Source organism: Schistocerca americana, chromosome X (genome assembly GCF_021461395.2).
Source record: "Schistocerca americana isolate TAMUIC-IGC-003095 chromosome X, iqSchAmer2.1, whole genome shotgun sequence".
In the NCBI taxonomy this organism is placed as follows: domain Eukaryota; kingdom Metazoa; phylum Arthropoda; class Insecta; order Orthoptera; family Acrididae; genus Schistocerca; species Schistocerca americana.
Window position 1 is genome coordinate 881956995 of NC_060130.1, and position 12238 is coordinate 881969232.

The window sequence follows — 12238 nt, forward strand, 5'->3', positions numbered from 1 at the left end:
ATCCGGAGACTGTTAGAAATAGGTTCAATTTACCGGTTGCCAGAGAGAGCCAGAAAACAGGCATTATTGTGCGTGTGCAACTGCAGTGGCGTATGAAGCCCATATGTTCGTGTGTATAAAGCACTAAGAAAGCTTACATTACACAATAAAAGAAACAGTGCATCAGAGGATACTCCAAAGAGGATCGGAATTTCGTAAACCATACTAAAATGCATAATTCGGCTTGAAGTGCAAATTGGCTTTTTCCAGATTCACAATGAAGTCGGTCCCATCTGATATTAAGCTTTTCAGTGTGGTTTTTGGATGGACATTTTCTTGGAGTACCAGTACTCTAGGATCTCATTTTTGGTTCTTTATTATGGCATAATGCCATATATGGCAGAAGATGATAATGTGCACTTGAAATTCAGCGAACAGTTGGAACTAGCCAATGCTGTTGAATGAAACACTTCGTTTCAAATAAAATGATTGCCTCGGCGGAAAGATTAATAAAGCCAAATTTCTTTAGCAAACTTGCAAAAATAACTTCACTGTTCTGTGAGGCGATTAATACTTGACTGCTACTAACTTGGAAATAAAATCAAATCAGAAAACTGAAATTAATAATATATTTTTGCCCTCCGTAATTATGTGGATGTATTTTAATTCACTTGACAGCTCCCGGCCACAGAAATCCGTTTTGTTTTCATTTGACGTGGGAGCTGCACACGAAGAGAAGCAGCGAAATCGCTGAACGTAAACACGGGTCACGTGGAGGTTAACCCCCTCCCCACTACAACTCAGACAACTCTGTGCAAGCGTGAATCTGCCAGCTACGGCGCGCGAGAAAAATTTTTCTCGTTTGCATCTGGCTGCTTGCTGCTACTACCGATACAGCCAACAGCCAAACTTCACGTAGCGGGAGAAGGTACTGCTCATACGCGAGTCAAATGCGCATGCGCAACAGACCGCTGGCAATTGGTCAAACGAACCTTATGTGAACAGTTGTGACGTCATGCTCATAGCAAGCAGTTTATTGTTACGAAGAATTACAGTCTGCGCCCTAAGTCCTTTGACATATTTTTGCTATTTGCAGACGCTTGTGCGTGCACGGTTTTTTGTTGTTGTAAATTGCATATTTCCTTTGCCACTAAAGTTTTATTTTTTTTCCCTCTTATGTATGTTTTATTGCTGCAGTATCATTCTCCACTAGCAGAATACAATAACATTCTTTGCTAGAGAATCAATTCTGCAGTCAAAATTACAAACATTTAACTAAAAGCTAAAACAATGAAAAATTCCCGGAATTCCGAAAAAAAACCGGGTTTTTCCCGGATGAAAAAATTCCCGGTTGTCCTGGGTCGTATGCACCCTGGGCTGTGACAGTTTCAGATTTCCCCATAATACACAATATATGATATGCTACAACTGAAGGAAAAGAAGGTAGGCTTCAGCCTGTATAAAGGCAGAACTACCACAGCATCATCAAGGTCCACGAACACTGGTCCCAGTAAGTCTACCTAGGTCATTAGCCTCAGGTTACTGACACAAGGCAAAGAGATAAAATATCAAATTCTGCAGGGCAACTAGTTTTTGTATGTAGTACGTTTAATATTCATCCCAGAATTTCACAAATAGGACTATGTTGTTATTTGAAATGTATGCCACCAGAAATTCTATCAATGTAACATCAAAATGTTAAATAAATATCTTTTACTAAGTGATTTCCTGTGAGTATTCAATTTCTCAAATGCCTGTTGTTGCAAATATGTGCTATACCTGATTATATCTGAGAGGTACAACACATCTTACATTTGACCTTATGTACTCTGTAATATTTCATTACTGGTTACAAAATATGATTTTTCTTTCTGGTAGCAATTTATTCAGGTATTAAGGGGCTGTTTCCAGAACTCAGGAAAAACACTTGTGGTCAAGGAGTGTTTGAAGGTATCTGTTATAGTGGACAGTCGTGGGTCAATAATAATATTCATCATTTGGACTGTGATGCCATCACGTCCTGTAGATCCTGGTCTGACATGCATGACCATATTGCAAGAAACATGGTTCAGATAGAATTTTTTGTTGCTACAGTCATTTACCCTTATGAAGTAATCAATGGACCAATGACCGTAGCAGTCTGGTCCCTTCAATCCTACAAAACCACAAGTAATCAACGTGTGTCTATTTCGTATGTGATTCAATTGTGACTGTGGGTAACATAAGTACTGCTTCAGTTCAACTGCGACAATGGGATCAGCTGCAGCTTTTACTTTGCCAGTACCAAGACCATGCAGGTTTTGCCACAGGACAGGTGGGCTATTTTTGTTCTTGATTAATGTATGGGAATGCCTCAGTTTTGCATTTCTCACAGCCTGACAGGCTGTTACACTATTGCTTGTAAGCAATATGATTTTCAGATGCGGGACTTAGTTTGTATGTCCAATATGCAGGACCTCTGAGAATCAAAAGCTGGTTTAGTTATTCAGTTAACCAAGGTGCATGTTTCTTTCTTATTTTTCTGCTCGTCAGGGGAGCCTACTTGTCATATAGTTGAGTAAGTTTGTAAGTAGACCCATGGAGTTTTTTGTTTATGACTGAGAAAGGAATAGAGGATGTCCCCCAAACTATTTATTGTACCTTACTTGCAAGAACAGACGAATTAATGAGTCTGAAAACTCTAAAACTAAATTCCTCCCGAACAGGCCATGAAGGCCCAAGGTACTGACCAGCCGCCGTGTCATCCTCAGCTCATAGGCATCACTGGATGCGGATATGGATGATGATGATGATGACTGGTTTGTAGGGCACTCAACTGCTAAGTTATCAGCGCCCATACAAATTCCCAACCTTTGCTCAGTCCAATCTTACCACTTTCATGAGTGATAAGGACAACACAAACATCCAAACATCTCGAGGCAAGTGAAAATCCCTGACTCCGCCGAGAATTGAACCCGAGACCCCATGCGGATATGGAGGGGCATGTCATCAGCACACCGCTCTCCCGGCTGTATGTCAGTTTGAGACTGGAGCCGCTACTTCTCAATCAAGTAGCTCCTCTGTTTGCCTCACAGTCTGAAATCTTGGTAAGTAGTAAATTGCAGTCTCTTTCTGGACATTCTAGAGAGTATGTCATGGCTGGACATGCCAGGTGCAGATATTTGAGACATATAAATTACTCAGCCTGGGGATTTCATTGCAAATGTATCTATGAGAGCATGACTACTGTTCGTATGATGGATAGGAACAGGCTGAAGTAGCGACACATTTTAAGAAGAAAGCATTGGCTTAAATTTCATACTGAAAGGACTATCATATAGAAAATTTGTTAGTGTCAACAGGTATAATTCTATGCTCATGCTTCAGTTTGAGACTTGAAAGACCAGTTTTGAACTTTAGGAAGTTTGTAGAGGACACGCATTAGGCACTTTCTATTAAGGGATTTGATCTCTATGAATATATATTTCACTTGCTTATTTTCATTATTGTTGGATGTGTAACACAGTACGTGATAAATCAAGGCATATATAAACCCCTACTCCACCTCCTCATCTTTCGTGCCTAACAAAGATGTAACCGTCTAGATTTATTGAACTTGTGGGAATACTTGGTTTGAGCCAGGTGTCCGACAGAAGTATTAGATGGCTGTCTATGTCTTGAAATATGTAATGGAACTTGTCGAGATGATTTGCCAGAGACTGGACATTTGGGTGTGTAATATGGAGCTTAGTGTGCTCACTTGCAAAGCTTGCAAGTATGCCACTGTAGGGCTGGGCTGGGCTAGTGAGGGTGGGGGGACACTGCATCGCGGGGCACTCTGCAAAGGGGAACAAAGGTTCCCAGAAGTGAAAGGAGCATGTCTATTAAGGGAGAGGGGAGGCCAAGGCCAGTAGACTTTGGCAGTGGTCATTTAACAGCTGACTGGTATCAGGAACAGAACCTCACTAAACAGAGCTAGAATAATCTGTATGCAGCAGTATGGTAAAGATGATAATTAAAATAAAAACAAAGTGTACACTTTGAATGGTTCGAGTGATGAGTAACAACAGTGATATGATAATAAGCTGCTAAATAGAACAGAAATAAGACAGTAAAATTGATCAGCTGAGTTAGAGCCCTGTCAGAAAAGTGAAGTAATGGTGAAATGATGAATTATATTGCTATTGGAAGTATGAAAATTGAACGGAAACTTTATAATTAGTAGTAAAAGTGAACCTAAACAGTCAATGATAACTGTTTAAGGAAAGTATTACAAAAATTTTTTCTTTACAAAATACACAAAAATAAACACACATAGTTTAGGCATGTCTTTCAGCCTCTAAGGCACAGGCATTCAAGAGTTCATTGGCAATGCAGACTGAGCTTTACATACTAATTATTATGTTAACATCTGGTTTCCTTATCAGTGAAAATGTAGACAAAACTATGTGTTTTTATTAGCAGAAAAAACTTAGAGCAAAAATAGTTACAAAAAGTATATAAAACAACAATGAATCAAAAATTGAAGTTTCCAGTATGTTATATCTATGTAATTTTATTTACATATTATGATTTTGTATCAAATAAAAATGTTTTTGGTGAAGTTAACATTTTCATAAAAGAAAGATGATTTACCTAATGAATAATAAATTACAGTTTGCAACAATGCAAATAGAATTTCAAGATTTTGTAAGTACACATGGTATTTGTTGTTACTTGAGCAACTTAAATTATCAAGCTTACATTATTTTTGGCAACAATTTCTCTTCAAAACTATGTTCCCATTTACCATTCTCTATTTTTAAAGTGAAACTGATAGGATGACTATTTTTCTGGGATTTTATGTTCACAAGTTGTAGCTTACAAAAGTGTTCTCATTAGTTTCAAATAAGAAAAATATAATAGCTGAAAATGCTCCAAGTAAAAGTGAGATCAAACAGTCCACTTTTTCTAACTGGTCGAAATCTTGGTTCTTTACAAACTCTGATCGCACAGCTTCAGCTTTACCTCTGCCAGTACCTCTCCTCTACTTCCCAAACTTCACAGAAGCTCTCCTGCATACCATTTTGAATGAGCACTTAAGGAAGTAAGAGTTTCAAAAGTTGGGGGGAGGGACTGGAAGTAGTGAAGCTTTGAAGGACAGACTGTGAGTCATGCTCAGATAACTCGACTGGTAAGAACACTGCCTGTAAAAGGAGAGTTTTTGGATTGAGATCCAGTCTGGTACAGGACTTGAATCTGCCTGGAAGTTACAAATGGCTCTGAGCACTATGGGACTTAACTTCTGAGGTCATCAGTCCTGGAAGTTACAGGTCTAGTCTTACCATCAGACTGCTTTCGTTAGTTAGATACACGTGTATGTCTAGTAGCAGTGTTCCCCTTCATACCATCACTCTCTCCAATCTTTCACACTTCCTAAATGTAATACGGATCCACATCCACTCTTCTGACCGAAGCTGGTATGAGGGCACCTACACTCCTTGTCAGCAGATTTTCATGTCAATATCATTGTTAACAATGGCAGTACATACCTGAATGAAAACTGAATGACTGTGTCATTAACTTCTTCATAATCTACCCCAAGTGAATCATAAATATAATGATCTTGCCTTCTGCTACCATTTACTCATTAACAGTACGCCTTGGAATTTGTGTGTATGACAATCTCCAACAATGATAAAAAATGTACACAGTATCTACGTCAATACAGTTAAATGCACTGCTGTTTTCCAGATGTCAATACTCTCAGTCTACGATTTGAAAAAAAGTCTCTTCCAAAAGAAATGTAGTCACATCACCACTATGTTAAACAGAAAGAAGTGTACAATGAGTGCAGCGAAATACCTGTAATGTTATGACTAGGTCACTTATACTTCCAAGTTACAACAGAGCAGATTGAAACATTCTCAGGTGAATCATTGCGGCAAACTTTTAAAATATTTGGACTTCAGACCGATTTGTTATCATCAGGTAAGTTGTGGACTGATGCCAGGAGGCTAGCGCAGTTACGAACCAGCATTATGTCGAAGGTTCATATTCCAGCTCTTGGATCCTAACTGTTTCGATATATGTATTGTTGGTTGAAATTTGCTTTTTTTACTCTCATTTTCTGGTATTAAGTTTATTTTTAATTTTTTTTTTTAAGGAGACCGTGGTCAGCATCACAATCTTTACTGACGCTGTCTGTAAATCCTAACCTTACGTGCTGCTCATGTCCAGTGCAATGTTTTTCCACAATTCAGACAGTTTACCATGTGTATGACAGACTGCATTGGCAAGAGATGTAGTAAAATTCTGACTTGCAGAGGCCCAAATCAGTTTTTACATTGCCCTCAAACAATCTAAAGCAGAATATGAGTTCACTGTATCATTTTCCTTAATACAGTCGATCCTAACAGGACACCAGTATATGGAAGAAAGGCTGTTGTTTCTCTGCAAAGGTTAAACAAAGAAATGAACATATGATGCTGGGGGTGTTGAATGGAGTTGTAATGGGCACAGTATTGTCCGCAGGCAGTGAATCTAGCTATGTAGATATTGCAGGTTTGTTGTGCAATACGAATATCTCCCCCCCCCCCCCCTCCCCCCCTGAGATGTTTATTAAGAGCTGGGTGTTCTTTGTTACCAGAATTAATAAAGAAGTTAATCATTTCATCGGGTGTGATACTGGTCATATCATATGCAGTTCTGTTAGTATTACCAAGATGATTTGATAGTGTTCCAAGCAGCCTTGCATTTGTTTTGTGATTGCTGCATACAATTATCATTTTCCATCTGTCTCTGTTTTATAATTTCTGATCTGTACCTCGTCTATAGTTGAAAGTACTGAAGTACATCTTCTTCACTGTTCTTTCATCTGTTATAAAGATTAATGATGTGTTCTTAATTTTTTGAGGTCAGGTGTTACCATTGGTGTAAACTTCTATGATCACTTTTGATTGGTTTCCCCTTGTATCTTTTTAATATTTTGAATGCACTTATTACATGTAGTGGAAACAAGATTGACAAAGGACATTTTTTAGCTTTAATTAATCCTGCCTAGTCCACCTTTTCCATCAAACACAACATCTGGAGGAGAATGCAAACACTCATATTGGTCATCCCCCCAATAGTACTTCTCTGAAAGAGCTGCCTGGTGCCATGACTTCTTGTAGCATGGTACCTGGCCTGGGAGACTATCTAAAGCAAATAGAGAGTCAAGGGAAATTCCGTAACCCCAAATGAATGTAATAGGCACAACTTAAGTATGTCCTGTGTAACTCCCCTACAGTCCACTTTATGCTGATTAGGAAATCCCAACACATCAGGTGCAAGACTCAAAGTAAGCAACTCTATCTGACAAGGCTCTGGGAAACTCAAATGCCGGATTTTGCATTCCAGGACTGTCTATCAGGTAAGACTCAAAAAGCAAATAAAACTCCTGCCCCTACTAAAATGTGAATCTCATAACTATTCCTCTGAACCTTCATCCTAACATGTTCAGAAAAGATATGCTATGAACATTCAAATATTTACTGAAACAAAAAGCAAATTAACTTACAGTATGGTGGTATGACCACCTCTTGCACTTACACTAAACATTATTTTCAACTGACTCTTCTTAATTAATTTAATATCTTGCTCACAAGCAGTGATATTCATATAAATTTCGGAATAATTGGAAACAGTATCACTCAACATATTTCATCATACAGACTCCTAAGTCACTTGTACAACTTATTATTGAAATTTAATCAGTTTGACACAACAAATTAAGTATGGTAAACTGTTTCCAGAAGTATTTAGGTAATTACAACCAAACAGTGCACATTAAATTTAAGTAGAATCCAACAATTAATAAACAAGTTTTAATTAGAGCTTTTCTTGTACTTCCTTCTATAAGTACGACACCATTTTTCTTTGGAATATTTTGAGTGTACACTTAATTTTAAATTTCTCACTATTTCTGCATGTTACATAAATTACATGACTTTCAAGTGATGGTGGCTCTTCCAAACAAACTCAAGTTCAAATTACAGTTACACCTAATTAACAAATGAAAATAAAACAAAATAATGTACTGGACAATATGTCATTTCATTGCCTGAAAGCACATCAGTTTTGTTTGACAAAAATTATCGGTTGATGACTTCTAAATGTGACACTTTACAATGTGAGCATTGTCCAAACCACTAATATTTTTGGAATTAGATTTTTTTCTATTTCTTAAAAGCTGATGTCCAATGACAAAACAGTGGAAATATATCACAGAACTGCTGCTAAATTCTCATGTTTCTTCCCTACAACAGAAATGAACCATAAAGATTAAAAAAATTTACGTAAAAAGCATACAAAGTACTAAAAATTCTAAATGCAATGCAGCAAAACAGGTCAACTATCAAAAACCTGAGATGTTGAGAGGCATAAATGTTTCTCTTATCATTTGTAAAATATAACAATGAAACAGAAGACATATATGTCAAATAATAGTTTAAACATTGAAAAGCTACAGAGAACATAAAACATTCATGGAACTAGGAAGACTATATAATGTAATACTGAAAATAATAAACATGGCCCCACACACACTTGTATTTATAAAACCATGTTCACTGTGCAAGAGCTACTATTTCAGTTTATCTCAAATAGTGATAAACTCACATACAGTACACAATCCTACTTGCTGTCTCACTTGGGGATCCAGAGGGTAAATGCCTGTCCACAGAACTTTGAGTCTAAAGTTTGATCCCTGGTCATTTCTAGAAACACCTCCCAACAATATGAAGGCTAATACAATGTGACATTAAGAGCAACAATTCACTTCATGCCTATTTTACTTTGAGTTGCTGTCTAAAGCTACATACAACATAGAGAAATAGTAGGGAATCTGCTAGTATTATTGTGTGGTTGTAGAAGGATGATTTGCTAGTATTTACTATGTGCTATAAAAACAGAGATGAGGTCACATAAATTATGTACCCACTTATGATATTTAACTAACTAATGTATAAAATTTCCTTGCCCAACACTTAAAACACAACATATGCTAAAATAAAAATGTAAATAAAGACCATAAAATATTCTGCTTTATGTATTTACGTAAGTACAGTTTTCCTAAAAGACTAAAGAGGTCCACCTTAAGTAAACCTAACGCCTGGTATACTTTGCCAGCTACACCAGCATGCACATTTTTTGAAATATAATGACACAGCAACACCAAAATCAAACACATTTGACATGAGAGGGAAAAATTTATTTGGATAAGGAACTATTGAAAATTCTGGTTTGATTTGCACAAAGGAAAGGAAAGGAAAGGCTGAAAAATGAAAATAACAACAGAAATAGACAAAATGGCTCTGAGCACTATGGGACTCAACTGCTGAGGTTATTAGTCCCCTAGAACTTAGAACTAGTTAAACCTAACTAACCTAAGGACATCACAAACATCCATGCCCAAGGCAGGATTCGAACCTGCGACCGTAGCGGTCTTGCGGTTCCAGACTGCAGCGCCTTTAACCGCACGGCCACTTCGGCCGGCAGAAATAGACAAATAATGAACTTCTGATATGTGTAGTTTTTCTCGGCTCACAAGGGGTATTTTTTCCTCTAGGCAAGATAATAACATAGATGAGAAAAACATGGAGAGATGTGCTGATATAGAAGCATTTAGAGACATAATATACCGTATAAGACTATTTGGAATAGCACTTATAAGAGCTTTAATTAAAAAAAAAACAGAGAATACATAAATGACAACTTTCAGTACCATCAACCCTATTTTGGATTATGGTTACCAGCTTTATGACATTACAGAATTCCACAATTACATGACCATGTAAATTCCTGAACATAATTATGACTCTTATTCCATATTTCATTATCTCTGCATTTATATGATGCAGAACTGGGCTTGTTCATGTCTCTTGTTGGACTTAGAGGCTCAAAACAGCCATTTATTTCAAATTTTGTGCCACTGACAGTGAATTAAGTCATACTCACAGAATTTCATCATACAGTGCCAGAAATTTAGGTATGAGGAACACTGTCAGGAAAACAAGACTTAGAATGAAATTTTCACTCTACAGTGGAGTGTGCGCTGATATGAAACTTCCTGGCACATTAAAACTGTGTGCTGGACCAAGACTCAAACTCGGAACCTTGCCTTTCGCGGGCAAGTGCTCTACCGACTGAGCTACCCAAGCACGACTCAGGCCCTGTCCTAACAGCTTTAATTCCACCAGTACCTTGTCTCCTACCTTCCAAACTTCACAGAAACTCTCCTCTTCCCAGGAAAGCTTCTGTGAAATGTGGAAGTTAGGAGACGAGGTACTGGTGGAATTAAAGCTGTGAGGATGGGGCGTGAGTCGTGCTTGGGTAGCTCAGTCGGTAGAGCACTTGCCCGCGAAAGGCAAAGGTCCCGAGTTTGAGTCTCGGTCCAGCACACAGTTTTAATCTGCCAGGAAGTTTCATATCAGCGCACACTGCACTGTAGAGTGAAAATTTCATTCTAGAAACATCCCCAGGCTGTGGCTAAGCCATGTCTCCGCAATATCCTTTCTTCCAGGAGTGCTAGTTCTGCAAGATTCGCAGGAGAGCTTCTGTCAAGTTTGGAAGGTAGGAGATGAGGTACTGGTGGAATTAAAGCTGTGAGGACGGCGTGTAAGTCATGCTTGGGTAGCTCAGTCAGCAGAGCACTTGCCCGCGTAAGGCAAAGGTCCCGAGTTTGAGTCTCGGTCCGGCACACAGTTTTAATCTGCCAGGAAGTTTCAAAACAAGACTTGTTCAGGCAACATCTGGTAAGCAAACAAAATGACTTTTGCATAAAAAATTTAAGCAATTTATCCAGCAATTTATTATGCAGAAACAGGACCCTTGTCAGTGATGGCTGATGCAGTGGACCTCAATTGTCCTACTCACCAATAATGCTGGATGTTACTGAAAAACTCTTCATGCTTTTGTGAAAGACCAATGAGAAAAAGTGTGTGGCACTGTCAATTACAAGTACTTCAAATGAATAAGAGCACTACTTCCAGAGTAAAAAAACAGCTGTGTGTGCAGTTGGCACCACACTCACCAACTGCCCAAACAGCAGTGAATAGACACAGAAACAAACTGGGTGATAACTAGTGAAAATTTGCTAGTAAGTCAAGTAAATATTAAGCTGAAAGAGAAAATTATTAATACATCCTCAAAGTATTCTTTATTACAACAACAATTTACTATCCATTGCAGCAAGATCGTACTATGGAACACTGCAAGACAAAGTCAAAGAAAAATCCCTAACACTGGAGCACAAACTGAGCTCTTTCACCAAGCATATCATGTGGCTAATCAGCTGTAGGGGGGAGGGGCGGAGGGGGAAGCTTTACACATGTCCAAATCAAATATCCCAGTAGGTTCCTTGACCACTGAACTGTTTAGTACAACTGGAAATCACTTGTCAATATTCAAAGAAAAGATAAGTTCACAACGAATCAGGTAGCTAACGATTACCAAACATAACAAAACAAAATCAGGTATCTCTTCTGTCCTACTCTCTGCAAGTACAATACAGTTTAAGATAACACACTTATGGTAACATGGAGGTCGTCACAACAAAAATGACTGTTCCAGAAACAAATGACAGCAGAGATCGCGAAGTACGTCCAGAGTGTAGCAAAGTCCTCTTAAGTGTATACAACAATCCAGAGAGCAATCCAAATCATGAATGTATATCAGCCAAGGTCAAAAGTCTACTATTCCATGGCACATGACTATAGGTTTCAGTGACTAAGTGAGAGACAGGTCAGCAATAGCCAGGCTGCAGTGTGTGCTGGTTAGCACTTGTCAGAGGGTGGCAGCATCTTACATGCTTGCCATTCACGTGGGTGAAATTCATGGCTGCTTTCTGGAGCCCAAGTATATCTGACATGTTCTTCCTATCAATACTCAGGCCAGGTGGGATATCTGAATCACACCGGATACTAAAGTATCAAATTCTGAAAATGAAAATTGTCTATGAGGATTATATTGCAAATATTACAGTCTGTTGCAGATAATAATATATTATTGTAAGAGATTAATAATACAATCCAGAGGAGAAGGATTTTTTAATAAATCCTTTTTTTGAATTTAAGTTGGAGTGAACAAAATGAACAGTGAGAGGAAAAGTTTAGTGACACAAAGAACGGTATCAATTCCACAATTTTAGTTAGTTTTATAAACACAAAGTCTTTGGAAATCCGTTTTGAAAACATGTGGAGATTTTATGCAAATCCCTAAACTGATACATACAGACCCAGCAATGCACATACTCATATGA